The sequence below is a fragment of the Pipistrellus hanaki genome (genome assembly GCF_964339955.1).
Source record: "Pipistrellus hanaki genome assembly, chromosome: 17".
NCBI lineage: Eukaryota > Metazoa > Chordata > Mammalia > Chiroptera > Vespertilionidae > Pipistrellus > Pipistrellus hanaki.
The window spans coordinates 16,934,497-16,957,540 of NC_140519.1; the positions used below are offsets into that span (position 1 = coordinate 16,934,497).

The window sequence follows — 23,044 nt, forward strand, 5'->3', positions numbered from 1 at the left end:
GCAGAGGAAGTATCATCTAAGAAATTATATATGTGCCAAATCCAGGTTGTCCCCTTCAGTCATTTTGTTAGCGGGTAGATAAATTGCAAATGAAAACCACCTCCTCCCACCCTAACACATACACACAAACAACAACACCTAAGAAGCCAGAGAGGGGTAGCTGTGGCAATGGATAGGAGCACAGTCTGCGCACAGACAATGAAGAGAAGGCAGGAGGTGTGGGGGCAGGACCCTGGACTGAGCCGCTGCTAGAGGATGTGCTGAGAGCAGACAGGAAAAAACCTCGTTCTGCAGAAACTGCAAGTACCTCTGTTGGAGGCTGGCAGGTGCATTAGTAAGAAGAACCAGAGGCTAAGAGCCCAGCCCGAGGCAAGGGTGATGGACAGCGTGAGGGTGATAAGGGGCAGTGCCTGAAAGGAATTGCTTTAATGCTTTAAAGTGGTGCCAAGCTGAGTAACCTGAGACTGATGTGCGACTGACTTCCACGAATGCAGGTTTTACCCTGAAATTCCCTTACTTTGCAGTAAGGTTAAGCGGTGCACATCAGGTGTCTACTGGGCTGGCATGCACGGGCCAGGATGGGGCCGTATTAGGAACTGAGGAAGGAGGTAGTGAGTGTGGTCCTCTCAGCTCACCTAAGCATTCTGGTCTGGAAAATGTAGACAAATGAATATTATCAGAAACTTTGGAGAGGGAAGAAACCACAAAAGGGGTGGCTGGAAGCCTGGGTTGTTTTGTTCTTGAAGAGAATGTAATTTTTTCTATTGCTTAATTCAGCGTGAGCCCTAGAAGTTTTAGATATGGCCATTGGGAGTATGAAAAGGCATTGGAATGTCAAGAGGATGAATTGGAAATACCGGTGCTGGAATTTTACACTTGAGTATCTGTCTGTAGAATATGTCTCTGCCATTTGGTAGCTAAAAACAATAGTTATACAAGTAATCTTCATAGCCTGATTTCATGCACCTGGCCTCTAGTAGGGTTATAAAAATGATTTACAATGGTAATATAATATATAAGTAAAAATTTTACTTAAATAGTAATTATTAGTTTCCTCTGGGCTACGGTATTGATTATGGATGACTGAATGGCAAAAGGTGTAACACTTTTAACTAGAAATTACTTTTTAGTTTGTACAGAAATGGATTACAGGCTTGGAGGAAATGTGGAGAAATAGAAGACCTGGGTTCTGGTTCTTTACTTTGCACATAATCAGCTCTATTAGCATATGCAAATTATTGAATTTCCCTGTGTCTCCGTATCTTTTAAAAAAATTTTGTATTTGAAAATAATTACAAAATACCCCTGAGATTTGTTAACCTTCCTCTACAGGAAAGTTGCAAGAACAATAGAAAAAACACACTCATATACCATTCATTATGGTCTTATACCCATAAGTATTTTTCAGTGTGTATTACCTAAGAATGTCCCTGTTTCTTATCCTTTAAAAGGGACTTAGTTGTGTGACATGCTCCACCGGGTTGTCAAAACGTTTGAAAGCACTTTGGAAAGTACAGATTGTTGTATAAACTTAAAGGATGTGGAGTTTATAAATTAGAAAAAATCAAATTACACAAAACTTCAAGTATTTATAAATTACTGTAGTAGATTGCAAACTAAGAAAGTCCATTGTTTTGTGCATGACAAGATTAGAGCTACACAGGAGTCCCTGTGATGAGTGAGAAAGACAAGAAGGATGCTCTCAGACTCTGTCATACCTTTCAGGTTATGTAGCTCTACCAGGACATGCATTTTGTGGGGGTTTTTGTGTTGTTGTTTTTTTAATTTTAACAACTTGCCATTTTATATGGTATTTTGAGTATATTTGAGAAAAGGTTATAGAAACTGATGGGCAGTTGCTACTCAATATAAAGAGTTTAGTAAGAGCTCAGCTTTGTCCTTCTGGTCCCCTCTTGGCGCAGTGAAAGAGTCCTGTTTTATTTTCATTAAAGACATCTACCAGGATACAAATAGGAACTAGAGAAGCAAGTCCTACAAAGTATTCAGTGCAGAAAATAGTATGAACAAAGTGTTCTTATGGACCAAGGATGTGATTATTTATGGAAGCCTTTTTCAGCACTCACTGTAGTAGCTTAGCTGTATGACAAACAGACAGTAATTCTGCTACACTATCTTCACAGTCTCAACAGAATTTTTCTCTTTCATCAGGAGAGGTAATACTATTAAGCCTGATTTCATCCTAATTCTAACCAGATTCATAATCACATTCTCCAGTGGCCTGAAATATGACCAATAACTTTAAACATATGAATGAAAATCCTGTTTTTCCTGTGACATATTTCTTTCATGGCCCTGACAATCATAATGGCTTCATTTAGATACTTATAATAATAACAAAGAGGGAAATATAGAGCATCTTACAAAAAATTTTTCAGAGAGTCAAAACCAAACAAGTAATCTAAGTTCATCTTTGGTTTTGAATTATTAAATTGTTATTCTTTTCAGTGCAAAATGAAAAATGAAAGTTAATGGCTATGAAACACATTTATAATCCAATAATGATTGATTTTACTTCCTTGACCAAATAAATCTGTTTTAAGCATAAATTATATAGATACGTAATGACATATACACTCATGTAATTTATGAAGCAATGAAGAATACTGCTCTTATACTTCTCTTGGGAAAATTCCAGTACTTGAGGAAGTATTTCAGGTGCTTCTCAACGAGGTGGCATTATTGAGAAACAGCTGAGCTATTCTAACGGGAGAGGTTTCCCTAGCATTGAGAAGATGTGATCCATTTTGAGTCACATGAAGCTTGGGGCAGTGAAGTAGGAGTTAGAAGACACAGTTTAATGCTGATTACTCCACTCACTAGTTCTTTAGATTCAGGCTCACCCTCACTAAGATTGAGTTTTCTGATGCACAGAAGGGACATATGAGTAACGGTCAATATTGTCATCATAATTTGGGTAGCATTATTTTTGTTTTGTTTTGTTTTTTTGCATGAATAAAAAAGTGCCTTTACAAAGAATGTTCTCTTAATAAAGCCACATACTTTCAGACCATCCTTAGCAACATAGGTGTTTGTGTAAGAATGGATTTTCTGCAAGGAATCCATATGAACAATACATGCCTTTTCTAATATTTGTTTCAATCCTAAGAATTTGCTATAGTACCTAATTATTCATCCTAGCACTCAGCGAGAGGGTCTGTGGTCACAAAGAGAGCTGGGTTCATACCTTCAAGTTCTTGTTAGGTCCTAAGTACAAGTGACACACGAATTCCCTTTAGTCCGGTAGAATTTCACTGATTTGCACTTTTTTAAAATAAAGTCTAGCTTGTAGAACTCTCTCTGGTGAGAATGAGTTCTGTGATTTTAGGCAGGTCTCTGAACACACACTTCCCTCTTCTCCCCAAAAGCCTCAGTTTTATCAGATGTAAAAAAAAAAGATTTTACTTACATGACCTCTAAAGATATACCTTTAACATTCTGTGTTTCTATGGTATCTCACATGCCTTTCCTGAAAAATCATTTCTAATTCTAAATTATTTAAGGAAACTATAAGAAATAAGATGCAGTAACTTTGGCATATTGTGTGGTAATTTCCTTTTTCTTCTAAGTCATCTAAAGCCTCTCATCTCGTTGGCTGATAGTCCTACAAATGAGAATATGAATCCTCGACAAAAGAATTTTTACAATCAAATCCCACGAAAAAATGTGACATATACAATGGAGTTTATAGGGCGTTTAATGTTTGCTATGCAGCTGACAGTGAATATATTCTTTCAGGTCTATAATCTGGCACTATCTCTGAAATTCTGGTCCAGTCATAATTTCACAGGTCCTTAACAACAGAACTGTCAAAATCTCCTCTGTTCAGCTCTCAAGATAAATTAACTGATAACATAGGATCTTGAGTGGCTATCGTTTGAGGTACACCCAGCTATACCATTTCACATCTAATCAAGGAAGATGGGAATTTAAATTAGCCGAATGTCTGTTTGAACCTGTTGGAATCCAGCTGGCTCAAACGCAGCCTGGCAAGCAATGTGGACAGAGGATAAAAAAAAAAAAAAAAGACGTAAGCCAGAGAGCCAGTGCATGAGCTAGTGCTTCCCACATTGTCCATAGAGTTGCCTGGGGTAGCTGTGGAGTCACTGCTGATTAGTTTCCTAAAATTTCTCAGTGACTAAAAGGCAACTTTCTATCCCAGTGGCCCTTAAAAGCCTATGAAGAATAGCAATAAATGAGAAACTACCTGATGAAGAGCTAAAATTATGTGATAAGATTTTAAATGGTGTGAGAGCACCCATGAGAAAGAAGTTACTGATGGTTGGAATGGTTAGGAAAACAAAGTTCGATGGAGGTAATAAGAAGAGTAGTTTTGCTTTAAGGATGGATGAAATGTCCAAACCTTTTTGCTTTAAGGTTTGGACATTCGGAACCATGGTGGGAGGGCAGCCCAGCCCTTTTAGAAAACAGTGTGAACACTTAGTAGCGTAAGTGAGTGATATCAATTCAGGAAGTGCTGCACCAGCTTAGTAAAGAGCAGACAAAAGTGTTACAGAAGAGGTGGGTGGTTATAGTGGAAGAGATTATCCAAGTTCCTAAATGCGGGTATTTTATTTAGACTGGATGCTGCAGGAAATTGGGAGACGGCTGTTTTAGCGTGATAGAATGACAAGATGCAACAATGCCAAAGGAAGGTAAGTGTAACAGTGGTATCTAAGAAAAAGATAAAGTATACAGCTCAATTTAGAAGCATGAGTGATGCAGAATTGGTTTCAAGTCCTCCCCCTTTTCCCCTCCACCATGCCTTTTAGTCTCAAAGGGATGTTGTATTTATTTAGGCCTGTCTTAAGGGGAAGAACAGAATCCCCACGTAGAGGACAATAATGTAATCTAGATAGAGGGAACTGCAAAATAAAGGCAAAGAAATTCATGGGTGACATGTTTCTAAAGTTTAACTAATTTGCTCAATATCACAATACTAGAAGCCCGATTCACAAATTTGTGCATTGGTGGGGTCCCTTGGGGTAGCCTGTGGGGATGGGGCTCCAGCTTGCACCCCCAGCTCACCGTCCTTCCTGGCACTATGCCATGGCCTGGCACCATTCTTTCACTGCTCTACCATCCTGCCTGAAGGGCCAGACCCCACCACCCCTGCCACCGCCACTGTTCACCATCTTCGGGACCATCAGGCCTGCTTGCACCTGCCTTGGCCTGGCCCCACCCACTCACCTGTTCCACTATCCCTCCAAGGTCCCACTCTCATTGGGCCCATCAGGGACAGCAGGGCCTTCACTGCTACCTGCTGCCAGCGCCAAGTCACCGATGCCTGCCATGTTCCACGCCGACCCCTGATGGTCAGTGCACATCATGGCGAGCAGTTGAACTCCCGGTCCCAGGGGACAATTTACACGTTAGGCTTTTGTTATACAGGATTAATGGTAGCCAAGTTCTGGAATCTAGGTTTCCAATGTCTGTTTTTCACTGTATCATCCTGCCTCTTTTTCCTAGCTATAATACAACTCCCATTATTTAGCACATTTTATTTCATTGCTAGCAATACTTTAATTTATAATTTACACAGCATGAAGTATGATTTACCTGAAACCACTGAGGTGTCCAGTGGGTGTCCTAAGCTTCCAAAGGAGTTATGACAGTGGCAGAACACCTCCAATTCCACTTCTGAGACACCTGTGGGTAGACCAGAATGGCACATCAGTGGACTGCTGTTTTGGGAGCAAAATGGTTAAGGAGAATAATAATTTCTATACGTGAAGCATACAGCTTATTTCTCTGTTTTTAAAAAAGTATCTTTATTGTTGAAAATATTACAAATATCCCCCTTTTTCCCCCATTGAGTCCTTCCACCCCACTCTTGCCCCTCCCAGGCCTTCACCACACTACGGTCTATGTCCATGGGCTGTGCATATATGCAGCTTGTGTGTTTTATTTGTTTATTTTGTCCTTATATCAAAAAAGTGACTTCCTGTGGTCCAGTGGTTGAGTGTCAACCTATAAACCAGGAGGTTGTGGTTCAATTCCCAGCCCGGGTTGCATTGCATGCTTGATCCCCAGTAGGGGGCTTGCAGGAGGCAGCCAATTAATGATTCTTTTTCACCATTGATGTTTCTTTTTCTCTTTCCTTCTCACTTCCTTGATATTTTATCAATAAAAATTTTTATTGATACTTTATCAATAAAAATACATTTATTTTTAAAAGTAACTCTGATAGAACATGTTTTGACTGCATTGATATTCTTTCCCCACCTTCTGATCCACACCCTAATCTCCACTCAAACACATGAGGCCATTTGACCTGAGTGGATACCAGATGAAGATCGAGCGCTAAGGTCCGCACTGAGGCCAACTTTTGTGCTTGCTGCAAATGACATTCATTGCTCTAACCTGTGTATATATTTCCCTCCTGGTTCCTTGAACTGGATAGCTCAAGAATTACCAATTTAGTCATTAGCCCTTAGTAGCTTCCAAATATAAACTGGCTCATGCCAACTAAACCCTCATGCATGGCAACCTTGGATGAGAAATAGATCACAGGTACTGATACTAGGCCGGCATCTCTCCCATAGGAACCAGGGAACGTAGTTCAGAAAACTCAGTTGAGTTAAACAAATCAGGCCAAACTTCATTGAAAAACTTGGATGGAACCCAAGTCTCTTTTGAGGAACCAAAATGCTGTCAAGTCTCCACAGGTCAATGCCATTCCCACACATTTCTAGAAACAGGACCACATCTTAATTCCAAGTCTTGCTGATTCAAGCAGCGTATTCTTTCAATCATGCTGCCTACCAATAGCTTGTGCAAGCGTCCAAAATGGCAAATATAATCTTTGACCTTTAATAAAATTGTATAATGAGGTTGAGTAAAAAAAAACAAAAACGACTCTCCCATTTTAAGAGAATCTTAAGATGAAGTGTGACTGAAAGAGAAATGAAAGAATAGCCTGGCTGGCGTGGCTTAGTGGTTGAGCGTCAACCTATGAACCAGAAGGTCATGGCTCGAATCCCAGTCAGGGCATATGCCTGAGTTGTAGGCCCAATCCATAGTAGGGAAAGTACAGGAGGCATTCATCAATGATTCTCTCTCATCATTGATATTTCTGTCTCTCTCTCTCCCTCGCCCTTCCACTCTGAAATAAAAATATATTTAAAGAAAAAAAAAGAAATAATAGAGCCAAGAGGTCATAGAAAGAAAAGCAGGGAGATAGGGAAATCTTTTATAAACTTTAAAATTAGGAATGATTTGTCTTTATGGTTAGTGAAGAAGGGAGTGCCTTCATCATTTGTAAAAATAAGTTATTCATATATTCTACAAATGGATGCCAACCTATCTCTTCCAAAGTAGAAGCTGAAGGTTTATGAGCAGAAGCAACTTAAATATTTCAACTCTTCTTGTCTCTAGACTCTCCTTAAATTATATATCCCTCTCCACCACCAACTTCTCTGTCTTCTATGGCGTGGACAAGTTGCATTTTTTTAGTTGAGGGTTGGCTCCCCTGCATTTGGCCACATGGCCCACCATCAGACGGACCCCACACACAATGGACTGATGCTGCACTGGGCCCCACTGCAACATGCAAGGGAAACTCTGGACACCGGTTTTGCTTTTAGCTCTATAGAAGCCCCAGCTGCACTTCTTCCAGGACTGGATTAAGGGAAATGAGGCTTCAGAAACACAGCGATGTAATTCTAGACAAATAAAAACCACTCATCTTCCCATGCGAGTCTCAAAAAATTCTTTCTCTCCAGATATTGTAAGAACTCCACTCCCAGCACTCATTGGGGAAAGGGATACCGCAACTTCCTGATAACAAGAGGACCATACTCTTTCTCCTCCTCTTCTTTTCTCTTGTCTTCTTGATCACTCTTTTCTCCCAATCCTCCTACCGTTCCTCCTTCTCTTTGCCCAGTGCCTCCCTTCATTGTCTTCCCAAACGGCATCTCTGCCAATTCTCTGGTTAAAAATACTGTGTCTTTATTTGAAAATGTCACACTCAGTTTAAGTCCAAGCCCTAGCTCACCCATTCTTTTTACTTGTTTAAAAAAAAAAAAAGAAAAAAGAAAAAAAAAAGATATAGCTATTTGAGTGCTTAACTATATTCTATGCTCTGAACTCAGCGTCTTATTTTTATTATCTAATTTAACCTTTATAACAGCCTTTTGTGATTAACACATATCCATCTTATAGAGAAGGAAACAGTGAGAAAAGAGGGTAAATGCATTGTCCGCACACAGCTTATAGGTGGAGCTGAATCACTGCTCTGATTCATCTGCTTAGGGACATTGAGCAAAGTCTTGCCCAGCTCAGGTTCCAGCTCCTCCAATAGGGGGCTCTGTTGACATCCCTCTTACTTAATTAGTACTAATAGTTGATATTTAACCACAAAATCCTTTTCATGATTACTAAGAATTGTTGTATGTTCATGTCTTTCCCCCACAGCTAAATTAGATATATTTTCAGGGCAAGAAGAGTGTCCTATATTATCTTGTATTCCTCTCAGCACTGGGACAGAAATACCTACACAGGAAGCACTCAAATCCACATGGAATAAATGAATTAACACATTGATGGAGCTTTCTTAAGCCTGTCCCTTTGGCCTCTGATTATATTTAGAAGGTGCATTATGGTTATTCCTTGGGGCATCAACTCAACTGCTAAAAAGTAATTTAAGCTGTTTGCTGTTGAGTAGATTCCCCCAAGTCCTTTTAACTAAATATAGATGTCATATATGAAAAAGAAGGTGATAACACGTGTGAAGCCTCCAGGTGCCTCAAATAAAACATATTACCTGCCTGTGCTTTTCTTAATCTGCTAAATTCAGAACACTTTCCTTTCTTTCAGCAGCATGACGCTCTCAAGGGGAAAAAAGGAGCATATGATTTGTAGGGGACTCTGTTTTATGGGCTGCATTTCTGTTACGTGAAAGTTAGAAGCTGAGATTTCCAGAATATCTGGACGCAACAGCAAGCACATCTGTTTACTAGGACGTTCTATTTAAGGGAAGATTAATTATTGGCAGGTGAGGGTCAAGGGGGAGGCTTTAAACTGGCAGGAAGTCTATTCGGAGGACATGTTATATTATAGAAAGGTGATTTTGGTGTTAAGCCTTATTAGCGATACAGGCTGGAAGATAAATCCACAGGTGCACACTTCTAAATTAACTTATCAATAAAAGCACACTCAGCATGCAATTCATCATTCCTCACCAGGACTCTGGGATATTTCATAAGGGTCTAACTTTCGGTTTTATTTTAAATTAATGTAGCAGGTGTTGCCGCTGACTTACACGACCATACTCTAAGAGGGGACAATACACAAACTCTCTGTATTTCAGACTTCCGTTTTGTTTATTAGGAATGCCGTGTCATTGCTCAGAAAAATGGGACGATGCTTACATTGGCATATTCTGGGCCTCTTTCATCAAGGGAATGGGTTCAGAAGGATTTTCCTGAGTTCCTAGACAAATCTGTCCCAGGCCTTCTCTGTACTCTATGGCGAGGACAAGTTGCACGTAGCTTAGTAGCCCTCTTTGCAGATGAGAAAAACCGTAACACAAAGTCATAAATGGCTAGTTCTGGGCTTCAGTTAACAGCGGCAACATAACTCATTGTAGTGACAGCAATTTGTAGCTGAACTGAAGATATGGGCAATTCCAACCAATGATGGAAGCGAGACTGAATAGAATACAACAAAAGCAAAAATACAGAGGTAAATGAAACTTGCCGTCCAGTGAACAGAAAATGCAATAATTACAGCTTTATAACACGCTCGGATAGGTGATAAAACAAGCGCCCTTGTTACGATGGCACTCTTCCCTTGCAAATGTGTCTAGGCTTGCTCCTGAGTTTATGGTCCAGATGAAACTTAACCAGAGCCATCTGGGCTCTTCTGGGTCCCAGACTCTGCTCCCTCATTAGCCATCTAACCTTGAGTGAGGATTTGATTAGTAGAATACGAATTACAAATGGGCATAGATTAATTTTGGAAGATTCTACTTTTCTCATGAAGATTTCTTGAGACCCAGGAACATGATGTGACTGTTCATGTATTCACCATTGCAATTTAATGCCAACTTCACCCACTCCCGTTAAACGGTGACATGTCCAAGTCCCTTGGATTCACATTTTAGAAAATGTAGAAATAGTTTCTTAGTGATTTAAGAACCAGAATGGAAAAGGATTTACCTTTGAAGGTAAAGTGGAAAGCCACATTTTTTTTTTTTTTTTAATTAACAAAGCTTTAATGCATGATTGAACGTGGGTCATGAATTTTGCGGGCAAATGGAACTGGTTTAGATGCTACAGCTGAAGACGAGTTCAAGCAGCAAACTGATATGCTTTGTTTTGAAAGGTTTATAGACACATTTGCTGGGAGAGGGAGAGATCTCCAGAAATACTGCCTTGGCCTTCATCCTAGCGACATTCCGTTTCTTTCCTCTCTCGGGCCTGGGACAGGTGCAGACCAGATGATCAGGATCAGAGAGAATATTCTTTGATCTCACCCTAGATCCTGAAAACTGAAATTGAATGGCCAGTGTCCGAGGACCCATTTGCTCAGTGGCATTCAGTCTTTGCTAGGTGACTTCTCAGCCAGCTGCCCTGGTGGGGAAAGGCCGTGGACTGAGGGCCTGGTGGAGGGTGGATGGTGGATGCTGAGTTTGGGGACAGACCAGCTCGAGCTGATTGCTTCCAGCTTTTTGTTACGTTTGGTTTGGACGGGAGGGACGGCAAGCGTCCAAGGCCCTTTGTTTTGTCTAAGTGGTGTCTTGCTTTACCAATTACTTCTGGAAGCTTGACCTGACTCTCTACAATGTTTGGCCAAGTTGTTATTTCTTTCTAAATAGTGGGCCAGGAGGAAGGAAGAAGAGCACATGACCCTTAGGTGAATGCCACTCCCCGCTGGGGTCCACCACTCAGTCCTTTGTTTCCCCAGCACTGCGGCCCAGCGCCTGCTCTTTACCATCCTTTCATGCAGGACCCAGGACTCTGCTCCTGCCGGGACTGTATTCAACTGTCACCATTGTCCCCACAGATCCATTAACTCGGTTGTTCGAAATCCCTAAATGCCCAAAGCAGCTCCCTCCCTCCCTCTCTTCTCTCTCTCTTTTCTTTATATCCTTTTCTCTCCCTCTCTCTTTCCTGTCCTCCCACCTTTGGTGGCAGAAGATATGGCTAAAGACACGCCATGAGTAAACAGAATGACTGACATACTAAGTTGAACACAGTCATGCAACCTAGATCTGTACCTCTACATGCATCTATCAGCCTTCTTTCTCTTCCATTTGTTGCCCGTGCAGCTCAGCCAGGTGCTTAATGTGTTTTCTGCACAACATCCCCAAGGAAAGTATTCTTGTCGCCGCTTTACACACTTCAAGAACTGAGCGGTGACGTCACTGGTCCACAGCCACACAGCCAGTGAGAGGCAGTGCCTGGGTTAGAACACCAGCCTGCTTCAACCCCAAGACTGTACCTTCCGGCTTCCAAATCATGTTTGAAATTTTATAACACAGAAGGGCAGCTAATAGGTGTAATTTCTACTATAGTCATAGAAAACTGAAGTCGATAAGGGTTTTTCATATGATACACATGCTTAATTTGGGGCAATAATATCGTATTTTGCTTAAGAGGCATCTTTCCTAAGCTAACCCAAAATATAACCATTCAGGTTTCATCATTTCTGCACACACACACACACACACACACACACACCCTTCCTCTTGTAGGTGGAACTAGAGGGGAAAGTGCCTGGGATGTTGGAGTGTCCCTGTGAGCTTGTCAACACACATTTATGAATGTTTTCTGTGGGGCTCAAGTGGACCAGGCCACTCCATGTTTTAGGAGACTTCACCCTATCTAAGGAGTCAAGAATGAAAAGGCACCCTAGCCGGTTTGGCTCAGTGGATGGAGCATCAGCCTGCAGACTAAAGGGTCCCAGGTTTGATTCTGGTCAAGGGCATGTACCTTGGTTGCTGGCACATCCCCAGTGGGAGGTGTGCAGGAGGCAGCTGATCGATGTTTCTCATTGATGTTTCTAACTCTCTATCCCTCTCCCTTCCTCTCTGTAAAAAAAAAAAAAAAAAAAAAAAAAAAATCAATAAAATATATATTTTTAAAAAGAATAAAAAGGCAAAGTAGAAAGCAGGATTAAAAACAGGGTGATTTTGCTAAGTGCAGATCATCGGTAACTGATGGTCATCTTCAAGCTAAGGAGAACATCACCAGGAGATGTAGTAGTCAGGGGAGGCTTCTTGGAGGAGGTGGAATTTAAGTTGAAACTTTGTAGGACGTAGACATGGGGAGGACGTTCTATAGTCTTGTGACACAGAACTAGGAGAAGCCACACACATGATGATAAATTCTCATTTTGCAGATAAGCAGATAGAAAACTGGAATGGTTAGGGATTAGAGAAGAGACCAGGAAGGGGGGACATTGATCTGGCCACTTCAGTGGCTGGCAAGGGTAGACTGCTGTTGCTATAGGAACTTGGTGTGAGACAGAGTCAGAAAGTTGGGGCCACATAACAGAGGGCCAGCCCCTCAGACTGAGAAGACTGGGATTCTCAGCAGGGAACGGCTTTGACGGAAGACGTGTTTGTGGAAGTGCAGCTGCCAGGGTGGACAGAAGAGGCAGTGGACCAGTGAGGAGGTTGTTGTAATGAGCCACGTGTGATCCGCTCATCACACTGGAGCAGTAGCTGGGGGCCAGATGTGCAGGCGTTTGAAAGGAAGGACTTGCAGAATCTGATGACAGATTAGCTATGGGGTGAGAAGGAAAAAAAAAAAAAATAGCTACCAGGCTAATTCTTCTTCCTAGCATACTGAGATAGAATTGAAAATATTTTAAATAGGAAACATATTTAGGGCACACTTTTTCAAAAAAAAAATCTTCTTTTAAATACCAATCCCTCCCCTCCACCCCCTCACCATGGATCTAACCTAAAGTAGGTAAATTTACCATATGATCAAAATCTTAATTTTATATATGAGCCTGTTTTTCTTCAAAGTCAATAATTATGATTTTAAAAAAGAATCTATTTAAAAACAACCTTCTTAAAAATTTTAACCCCCTTAAATTTGCTCTATGCTCTTCATCCAAAAATATTGACAGGGCCAAAAAGACCAGATGTCTTGACCCGACCCATTGGTTGGCTGCATCCATGGGGCTGTGGTTGGGGAAAGCTCAATACTCAGTATCAGAAATCCACTTCATGGATCTTTAAAAAAAATAAAACCATTTAAAATCTAAAACACAAAAGAACCAAGCTCCTACCCATCCCCATACAGACAGACAGATATAATTGAGAAAAGTCATGCAAAGTGTCACAGTTGCCGTTGTCTCCATTATTACAATGACAATGACCACAACAATGTCCCTGCAGTCACAGAAATTTCCTTGGGAAAAACAGAGTAGGGCCCTTTTAGTTCTTTGATGAAGGACCCTCCTCATAATTTACCTTGAGTTCACTGACTACCTAGGCTAATGTGCCCTAGATTTCCATCCCACCATAAACATGGATTTTGTAAATTAGTGAATCCAGTTTCACCTTATTGCGTCCCATTATTGCATGCCGGATAGCGGGACGCATCCATAGTGCAAACAGATCTGCAGCCCAGTTCCTCACTCCCTGAGCCAGAGACCCCTGGTGCTCAAGCACTTTCACAGCTGTTGCAATACTGATGGGAAATTCATGTGTGCTGCCGGCCCAAGTGCTGTCACAAAGAATCCAAATGTCAAACTGAGGTATGCAGAAGTCACCATAAATATGTCTCTGCATGCGTACCATCTGCAACAGGCGATTCAGAACGTGACAAGAGACTGGGCTTGCCCTGTGGGCCCTGTCTTTCAAGCAGACCCTTTTAAGTTTTGCTCAGTGACTTCATATTAGGGGGACTAACACACGATTTGGTCTTCTCAAGGTGTGAATTAATTATTCCTCAACACTTCCTTTCTTGTTTCCATCTTTTAAAAAGACATATTTGTATTGACTTTTTTTTTTTTTAATAGAGAGAGAGAGAGAGAGAGGAAGAGAAAGAGAGAAACATTGGTGAGAGAGAACTTTGATTGGCTGCCTCCTGCATGCCCCTTGTGGGGGATGAACCCACAACCCAGGGATGGGCCCTAAGTGAGAATCGAACCGGAGACCTCTTGGTGCCTGGGTCGATGCTCAACCACTGAGCCACCTCGGCTGAGCTCTCCTTTCCATCTTGCTTAGTCCTATGTACAATTGACGTGGTGGTGGTGGCGGTGGAGTGGGCGTGGGAAGGTTGGTGACTGTCCCATATTGTCAGATTTCCTGGCAGGTGGCCTGATGGTCAGTGTGCAACAGCAGTAGCATATGCTTGTGGGGCTCCTGTGGCCAAACAGCGACTTACTTGCCTTTGGAAGATGCCATCCCACCCACCTCCCGGAGAAGCACATCTGTGAGGAGGAACTTTGTCTCCTGAAATTTCTGCGATGGTGAAAAATGGCCTCGCTGGTCAGCACCGGACCAGCCCCAGGCAGTGTGCAGTCCTAACCCCAAGGCAGCCTGGGCCAGTGTCCTAAACCCCCGCTCCAGGGTAAAGCCAAACTGGAACGGCTGGAATTCCAAAAGACTCCAGCTTCCGAACTTAGTCCTATTTTGGTTATGCAATACTGGGAATCGGATAATGCTCAGTTCCTAGTCACCGCCTGGTTATGTGGGAGGCTGTCTTCTCACTGCACTGCTCAGACCCTATCCGGAGCACATTCTGAATCACGAGTAAACACCGCACTAAAAGAGTGTTGGAATCATAACTTTTTTTTAAGAAGGGAATTCAACACATCGACTCTCTGGTTGTAAAGAGTGTACGTGCAATACAACTTGAAACGTAACTTTACGGGCATCTTTGTCCAGATGCATATAAAAATCACAAAGCACGAGCCATAAACCCATGAAGCAGCTCCCATTTCAGCAGAGCTCGCATCCAGCATTATGTACTGAGCCTCCTCACCTGTGGCGGCGAGAATGGTGTTGGATTTCTCCACCCGACGTGCAAGTCCGCTGGGAGCCAGGAGCCCGGGCACCGCCACCGGGACATGAATATTGATGAGGGAGGCACGTCTGGGAGGGCGCGAAAGGAGCACCTCGCAGACTGCCCTAGCTTGATCAAGCATTTCAACACTGAAAAACTTAGTTTCTGATCCCTGCGAACACAGGGCATCCATTCGGAAGGCCTTCTTTATACCCCAGGCTAAGCATGGTTGTTTGCCGCTCGACTTAATGTTGGTGGGTGCTTTGGGCAGAGCGGTTACGTTATTGCACACAAGTTGAAAACTCATTAAGCTCAAGCTTGGGGAGGACCATTCATCTCCAATGATTAATGTATAATGAAGACCTTTTTTTAAAAAAACAAAGAAAACACGCTTGTTTATCACTAAGCCAGAAAAAAAAATCTATTTACATTTCATTAACACTTCAGATAGCCCGTTCAAAACCCCATAAATGCAGTGGCTCTAATGATCCATTACAGAGATGCTGCGGCGGTTTTCAGTGACTTGTAAAACTTTCACAAACAGATCTGCAAATGAGTCACCGCCCACCGCCCCCTGCAGCTGCCGAGGGCGAAGTTAAAGAGCATGTTCCCACTTCCTCCTCCTCTGCTTCTCTTCTAGCTCCGAGCAGTTTTTTGTTTTGTTTTGTTTTTTTGTTTTAAAGCTCTGCTATCAGCTGCTCTGAAGGAGTTGGCCAACTTCAGAGCCCCATCCCCCAAGATGGTTTAAAAGCACCGTGGCCCGTCGTCAATCAAGGCACAAGCAGCATGGCAAACATCAGCTCAGAATAAAGCATTTCATCTCCACCGGCCGCTCAGTCATAGACCCTGGCAAGAATCCTTAGAAACGGAGCGGGTAAAATGCAACAGTTTGGAAGTGATTTTTTTTTTTCTTTGGAGAGCTAACATGCACGCTTTCTTAGCCTCACCCACCCCGTTGGGAGCAATGCACAGCTCCCTCTCTGCGTGTGCAACGAGGATGGTCAAGGGCACACGCATGGCTCCAACAGGCACTTCCTCAGCTACACCTCCAAGAAGAGCGAGAAGGCAGGAGCCTGAGCGTTAGTCCTGCAAAGACAGCCCAGCCTGAGCGACGCTCCCTGGTTATCTGTCAGCCGCACAAAAGCAGCTTTGAGAAGGTAGCAACAACTGGCTTTGACAAGTGCGCTGCGCTAGCATTGAGAGAGAGAGAGAGAGAGAGAGAGAGAGAGAGAGAGAGAGAGAGAGAGAGAGAGAGAGAGAGAGAAGAGAGAGGAGAGAGAGAGAGGCATTCTTAGACTTTACCTGGGAGGGGGAAAAGCCCTGCTTGTCCTGGGTCTGCAGAAAGCGAATCCCTCCTCCTCCTGCTCCACCAGCAAAGTCGCTCTGCTGCTGCCTGCACCTCCTCTCCCGCGGAGGAGACCACACAGCTCCAGCCAGGCAGCCTTCCTGCTCCTAATCCCCACACTCGAACGTGATGACACACACTCACCCCGACCATCTGGGGGAACACGTCGGCGAGCACTCAGCGCGGTGGTTGGTGTCAGTTCGGGCCGCCCAATCCCCGGGCCGGGCCGGGCCGCGCTCCGCCGGGGGCCGGGGCCGGGCGCAGGAAGGGCGGGCAGGGCTGCGAGCGGAGGGCTGGGAGCTCCGGCCGGTAACCTGAGCTGGGCTCGCAGAAAGGGCGGCTATAAAGACAGAGAAGGGGGAGGTGCCAGCGGGAAGGTGGAGGAGGGAGTGGGTCCTCCCGGTGGCCAGTTGCGCGTTACTTTTCACAACTCCCTGCGCTCCCCCGGGGACGTTGTGGGGAGGAGAGGGGGAACCCTCCGCGGGACGCACAGAAATCCTAAAAAAAACACATCTTTCCCTGCCCACCTAAGGGAGGGCCACCTCCTCCTTCCTCCTCCTCGCTCCCGAAAGGACAGATTCCTCCTTGGCTAAGGTGACCAGACAGTCCCGATTTTTAACCATCTGTCCCGGGGCGTTTTGAATAGGGACTTTTTTTTAAAACGCCGCGGGACAGGTGGTTAAAAATCGGGATGGTCCCGCCCAAAGCGGGACGTCTGATCACCTTATCTTTTTTTTTTTTCTTAAATTTAAATATGTTTTATTGATCCTTCACAGAGAGGAATAGAGAGTTAGAAACATCAATGAGAGAGAATCATCTATCAGCTGCCTCTTGCACACCCCCCACTGGGGACATGCCCGCAACCAAGGTACATGCCTTTGACCGGAATCCAACTCGGGACCCTTCAGACCGCAGGCCGGCGCTCTATCCACTGAGCCAAACCGGTTTTGGCCGGTCCCCTTATCCTTGACATCACGGGAAAGCGTTCCTGCAAGGAGCGGTTTGCTCAGAAAGGGCACATCTCTACGTTTTGAAGTATAAGCTCCCACCTCCCCTTGGTGGAATCCTGGCTGCCTCCAGCCATTCCCTGGGAGGAGGAAGGGGGTGGGGGCGCAGCGTGGAGCAGAAACTTCTCGGCTCCATGGGTTGCTATGGGCTCAACTTCAGGAAGAGCCGGGGCAGTGCATTTGGGTCCCCACGCTGGGGAGGAGCGCGCGCCCGCAGGGAGCGGTCCGTGGCTTTGGCCGCATCCCTCGCCGCGCGCTCAGACGTGGCTTTGTAGGAGCCCTCGGTGCCGGCGCGCGGCTCTCTGCCATTGATTATCTTTATGGGCTCCAAGTTAATTGCACTTATAACGTCCCTATCGCTCCGGCAGCTCATTAACAATGTTGCTTTGAAATGGTTTCCACGTTGGGTCGTTCCAATACCTCCTTCGGAGGTGCGTTTCTTCCTTCCTTCCTTACTTCTTTTTTCTCTCTGAACTGTGTTTATAGAACTAATTACTTGGCTATCAGTCTGAACTGGAAGGCGGCTATCCTTGGTACGCCGCTTTTAAGGCGCTATCTGAAAATAATCCCATTGTTGCTGCAGATCTCACCGTTTTTTAAAAAGTTCATCAGACCTCTCAGGAATTTTGAAAATCTGTGGATTTGAAATAGTTATCAACTCCCTGACAGGGTGTGTGGGAAGCCAACATTTAAAATTTTGAATTTGTTTGAAATGTGAGGGGGACTACTGGAATACCCCTCAGCCCCCCAATTTTAAACATGCTTAAAGCATTAAAATCTAGACTATAAATAGCTATCAAATACTCAAAGTGCCAGTATCACAAACAAGCATTTCAATAGCTAGCAAAACTGACTTGACTAGCATGTTGTTGTTGTTTTTTTTCAGGAATTTTTGTGTGATATCATGTTACGATACTTAAAAATGACTCCTGGTACAATTTTCTGAGACACAAGATGAGAGAACCATCATTTTCAGATAGTGAATTTTTGCTATCCCTGGGCTGTAGGGAAGAAGAGAAAAACAGAACTAGAGGCTGAAGTACGGATTCATTTGCTCAGTTTCTTCCCAGAAGTGATGATGAGGTGTCCACTTCACAATATACAGCATATTCACTAAACCACTACAACTAATCAGCTAAATCCAGATACTTCATCAACACAGAGACATTCAGCAATGGCAAGGGGCACCACAGGGCTAAAACTTCCCTGGGGCACCATAAAATTTTAATTGTGCCAATTATTGTAAAGCAATTTTTTTTCATTTAAAAAATATATACACATATATATTTGTTAATCCAACCAGACTCACGTCTGGAAATCTGGACTACCTCAACTGCATAGATTTTGAAGACCCGGGAGACATTATTAACGTAGTTTGCATTCTCTTAAACTGGAAATTAACTTACAGAAGTAAAACCCAAGAAGCTGTGAAGGTGTTTTATCAACCCTGTGCTTGTAACACACCTTTTTAAAGACAATTCCCCAGTGTCCCCGGCTCTGACCCACATTGTTGTTGAAAGTGCTTTCTTAACACACTTCGCTTCTAAGTCAGCTGTCAACCTTTTCATTAAACCTCAGTCACGGCTTCTCTTTGCGACCTTGGGCTATTTGTTCGACATAAAACTTGCTTTAAGGAAAGTCCAAGTGGAGCAGTAGCCATTGCCCATTTGCTATGATCTTAATTCTTGCTCCCTGCAAGGGTCTGTAAACATCACCTTTGTAAAATAAGTCCACAAGACACTGTTTTTGCCGTGTGTGTGTGTGTGTGTGTGTGTGTGTGGTGAAATGCTTTTGTTAGGGAAAATCAACTCAGAGGAAAACCTGAAGCTGGTGCTGTAGGATAAGGTCCCAGCTTCCCTCTCTCCGCAGCCAGCTTCAGGGCTCAGCAGTGTCAGCTTAGAAGTTAGTAAGAACTTTCCACTCCCTCCCTTCCTTTCTCCTCACCATCTGCAAACAGTTTATTTTTTAAGGGGAGAAAAAAAAAGTGAAACTGATTCTGTCTTGAAAGATCTAAACCTGGAAATACAGCACATTTTAAGAGGCGGTATTCAGCATTTGAACGTCATGTTTGTTGAGGAGGGTGAGGCTGTGTGCAGAGGGAAGAGCTTCATCCCAGGAATGAAGTAAAGATAATTGTGAAAATGAAAAAAAAAAATGAATGGTAGGTAACGGTGATATTGAAAAATAGGCCCTCCTATTTTGTTCCCACAGTTAAAATGTCCCTTTACTTATTAGCGCCAATTAGTTTCCATGGTAACCGGCCAGCCCTTGTAAACCCGCACTCTGAGCTTCACTCATCTTTGTCTGGGCTGAGCTCACCACCCTTCCTTCTTCCTCCACAGATGGCAGCTTAGCTGGGTCCATATCTAGAGCCGTATCTTTTGCGCACACATCACTGGCACAGAAGTGCCCACGTCCACGTTATTACCAGGACAGTGGTGGCCGAGTGAGAATGCGAGTGGCATTTAATCCCCACACGGCACCGCCTGCATCTGCTGCCACACTAATTTCCCTCCTCTTGGTTATTGTTTCTTCCAGTCTTGTTCTATTATCCGCTGTGTGCTGCCCGTAATTTCTTTTCAGGGAAGCCAATACAGTACAATAAAAAACTCATTAAACAGACACACCTATCAGCCTTGGAGAAAGCCCTGAACTACCCCTTTTTGTTGAAAGAATCATTAAAGTGAAAGAGAAAAACCACTTGTTTGTCATGCTTCAAAAAAAGAGAACAAAGCCGACATGAAGGTTGACCAAGCCAGGGGGCTAATACGAAGATTTAATGCACTTATAAGCCGCCACGGTTCCCCTTTGGGCTGCTGGTTGGCCAAGACTCCTGACTTAGCGCAGTGAACAGATGATTGGCGAGGCTGAGAGCACTCCGTCCACTTGGTGGGAGGGAGGCAACCCGGGTCTGCAGCATCCTGATGGTCACAGGAGGCCTTGGCCATGGGGCTGTGGGCAGGTGATGCTGCCGAGTCCCCAGAAGTTATGGTGTTGGCGGGAGTTCAGTAAATAGTTGGAATTGTGAGCACTCAGCAAGCCACGGGCTCTGATAATTTGTGCTGACTTTAATTTGAACACCACTCAATTGTATTCAGTGTTATTTTGAGGCAAACCATCTCTTTCAAGAATTGAGAAGATATCTACAGCTCAGAAGCCCATCTTTGTGATGGCCGTGTTTCATCGGGGATACCCTAAGATCAAATGGTCACACAAGATTTCTCCTTTTTATGTTACTGCTGCTACCACCAGTTTTCCAACACCTGTTGGGACATACAGAAAATGCTAGAGAATAAGATTCTCCTAGTTCTGGTGAAATGCTTTATTCTGAAAAGCGTGTCCGAGCCCTAGCTGGTTTTGCTCAGTAGATAGAGAGTGGGACTTCGGACTGAAGGGCCCTGGGTTCAATTCTGTTCAAGGGCACATGCTCAGGTTATGGGTTTGATCCTCAGTAGGGGGCTTGCAGGAGGCAGCCAATCAATAATTCTCTCTCATCATTGATGTTTCTTTAAAAAAAAACCACACATATTTTATTGATTTTTACAGAGAGGAAGGGAGAGGGATAGAGAATTAGAAACATCAATGAGAGAGAAACATCAATCAGCTGCCTCCTGCACAACCCCCACTGGGGATGCGCCTGCAAGCAAGGTACATGCCCTTGACTGGAATCGAACCTGGGACCCTTAAGTCTGCAGGCCGACGCACTATCCTCTGAGCCATACCGGTTAGGTCCCATTGTTGATGTTTTTAACTCTGTTTCCATCTTCCTTTCTCTCAGAAATCAATTATATATCTATATCAATATCATCTATATCTATATCTATATCTATTTCTATATCTACATCTATGTATAAAACAAAAAACAAAACTGTCTGAGGTTGACCATAAAGTCATCTGTGATCTAAGTATTAGTCAAGGACAAGTTCTGATTACCAGTGTTTTTTCTGTTAGACCAGTGGTCGACAAACTCAAACTCATTAGTCAACAGAGCCAAAAATCAACAGCACAACGATTGAAATTTATTTTGAGAGCCAAATTTTTTAAACTTAAACTATATAGGTAGGTACATTGTTATTAACTTAATTAGGGTACTCCTAAGCTGGCCTTTGCTAAAAACTCAAGGAGCCAAAGAGCCACAGTTTGCCAACCACTGTGCTAGACTACAGGAATCTGAGACTTCTTATACAGATGAATTCTTTGATGGTAACATTCCCTTCGATATTTTTCCCCCCGTTAAAACAAATGACAAGTGTCATCTAAAAATCCTATGATGCTAAAAATATCTATAACAATCACTCCATTGCTATTCAATCACTCCATCATATATCATATATAAAATGACAACAAATCTTGTCATTTGTAATATCATGCACTTCTAAATCACTCACATTTACTTAGTGTCCTTCCACTAAATTCTACTGCCTTTATTCATACTGAACCACATACTTCTAAAAAAGAGAGGATACATTACTGCTTGTTAAATGAAATCACGGGCTATGGGACAAGCATTAGATTTGCTCATGCTTTTGATGACTGAATAAGCTACATGGGAAGTGACAAGGGAGCCAGTGGTGGCAATCATACCAGATGCATGGCTTGATCACCAAAGTGATGTTTCCTCCAGGAAGCACAAGCCTAAGAGCGCTGAAGTCATGTGTAGCTGGTAGAAGGGTGACGTGGCATGCTAAAGCACTTAGTGTAAAACAGTGACCCATAAAGAGGGTAATTTAATAAAAGATAGTAGATCCAATAGAATATGGCAACAAAGTAGGAAAATTTTTAAAAACCTATTTAAAATATATATTTGTGGAAATCAATGTTTGGGGCCTTGGGTATTAGTCCTCATTTGAGCAGATAATTAAATTTATGAGACATAACATTAGGCAGTATGGATAGCAAGTATGAGAAAAATGTGAATTTTGGCAATAAGAACTGGATGTTGTTTGGTCTTCCTGGAGGTAGGATTGCAGATGTCTGAGGTGGAGTATACACTAAACCTAATGAGTTCAATACAGATAATGATCTTTCATATCTTGCTATTCATATCATATATAAAATGACAACAAATCTTGTCATTTGTAATATCATGCACTTCTAACGTATATTTCCCAATGTAAAAAAAAAAGGTAAGTGGTGTGAAAAAAAAGGTAGGAATGCAGAAATGGACATCACTTATGTCCAGGGAGTACAGAAGAACTTTGCTTTTGGAAAGAATAACAGACAAAATTAAATGGGCCCAGAACTTGCCTTCCCAAGATGTGCCACTTGGACACTGGATTATTTTGAGTTGAAAGCAATCAAGACCCTGTGGGCTCAAGAGAACCTTTTACCTGTCCCTTAAAGAATTCAAATTAGGTGCCTTGCCCATAAGAGTTATTATCAGAAATAACTTTTTTATGACCTATCTATAGGGCAGGGCAAACTTCTAATTACTGAACCTCTGCTCTCACCATCCTGAGAATGACCTTCCTCCCCTCTGAAGCCCCAAGGGGCCTTACCTCATCCTTGGCTCCGAATGCCCTGTATACCTCATATTCCTTCTATGTATGTAGGGTCTCTAACTTTTTCATGTATGTAGGATTCCCATAGGCATGTATGCAATTAGATTTGATGCTTTTCTATTGTGAATCTGTTAAATGTAAATTTAATTATTTGACCAGCCAGAAGTACCTGGGAGGGTAAAGTAAAGCTCCCCACTGCCCCAC

The 23,044-nt window shown here is 43.1% G+C and overlaps 1 protein-coding gene across 6 annotated transcripts in view; it reads right to left on the bottom strand.

Annotated features, from left to right (window-relative positions):
- The window catches only part of SULF1 (sulfatase 1), a gene marked incomplete at its 3' end in the record, with an annotated part of 169,593 nt that extends 152,833 nt beyond the window's left edge, over window positions 1–16,760 (bottom strand). For 3 of the 6 annotated variants that reach the window (XM_084864354.1, XM_084864349.1, XM_084864355.1), the window contains exons 1-2: window positions 16,477–16,760; window positions 5,578–5,667 (exon numbers count right to left, since the gene is read on the bottom strand). The other 3 variants (XM_084864353.1, XM_084864350.1, XM_084864352.1) reach the window with 3 other exon arrangements.
- Between the last annotated feature and the right edge of the window lie 6,284 nt (window positions 16,761–23,044).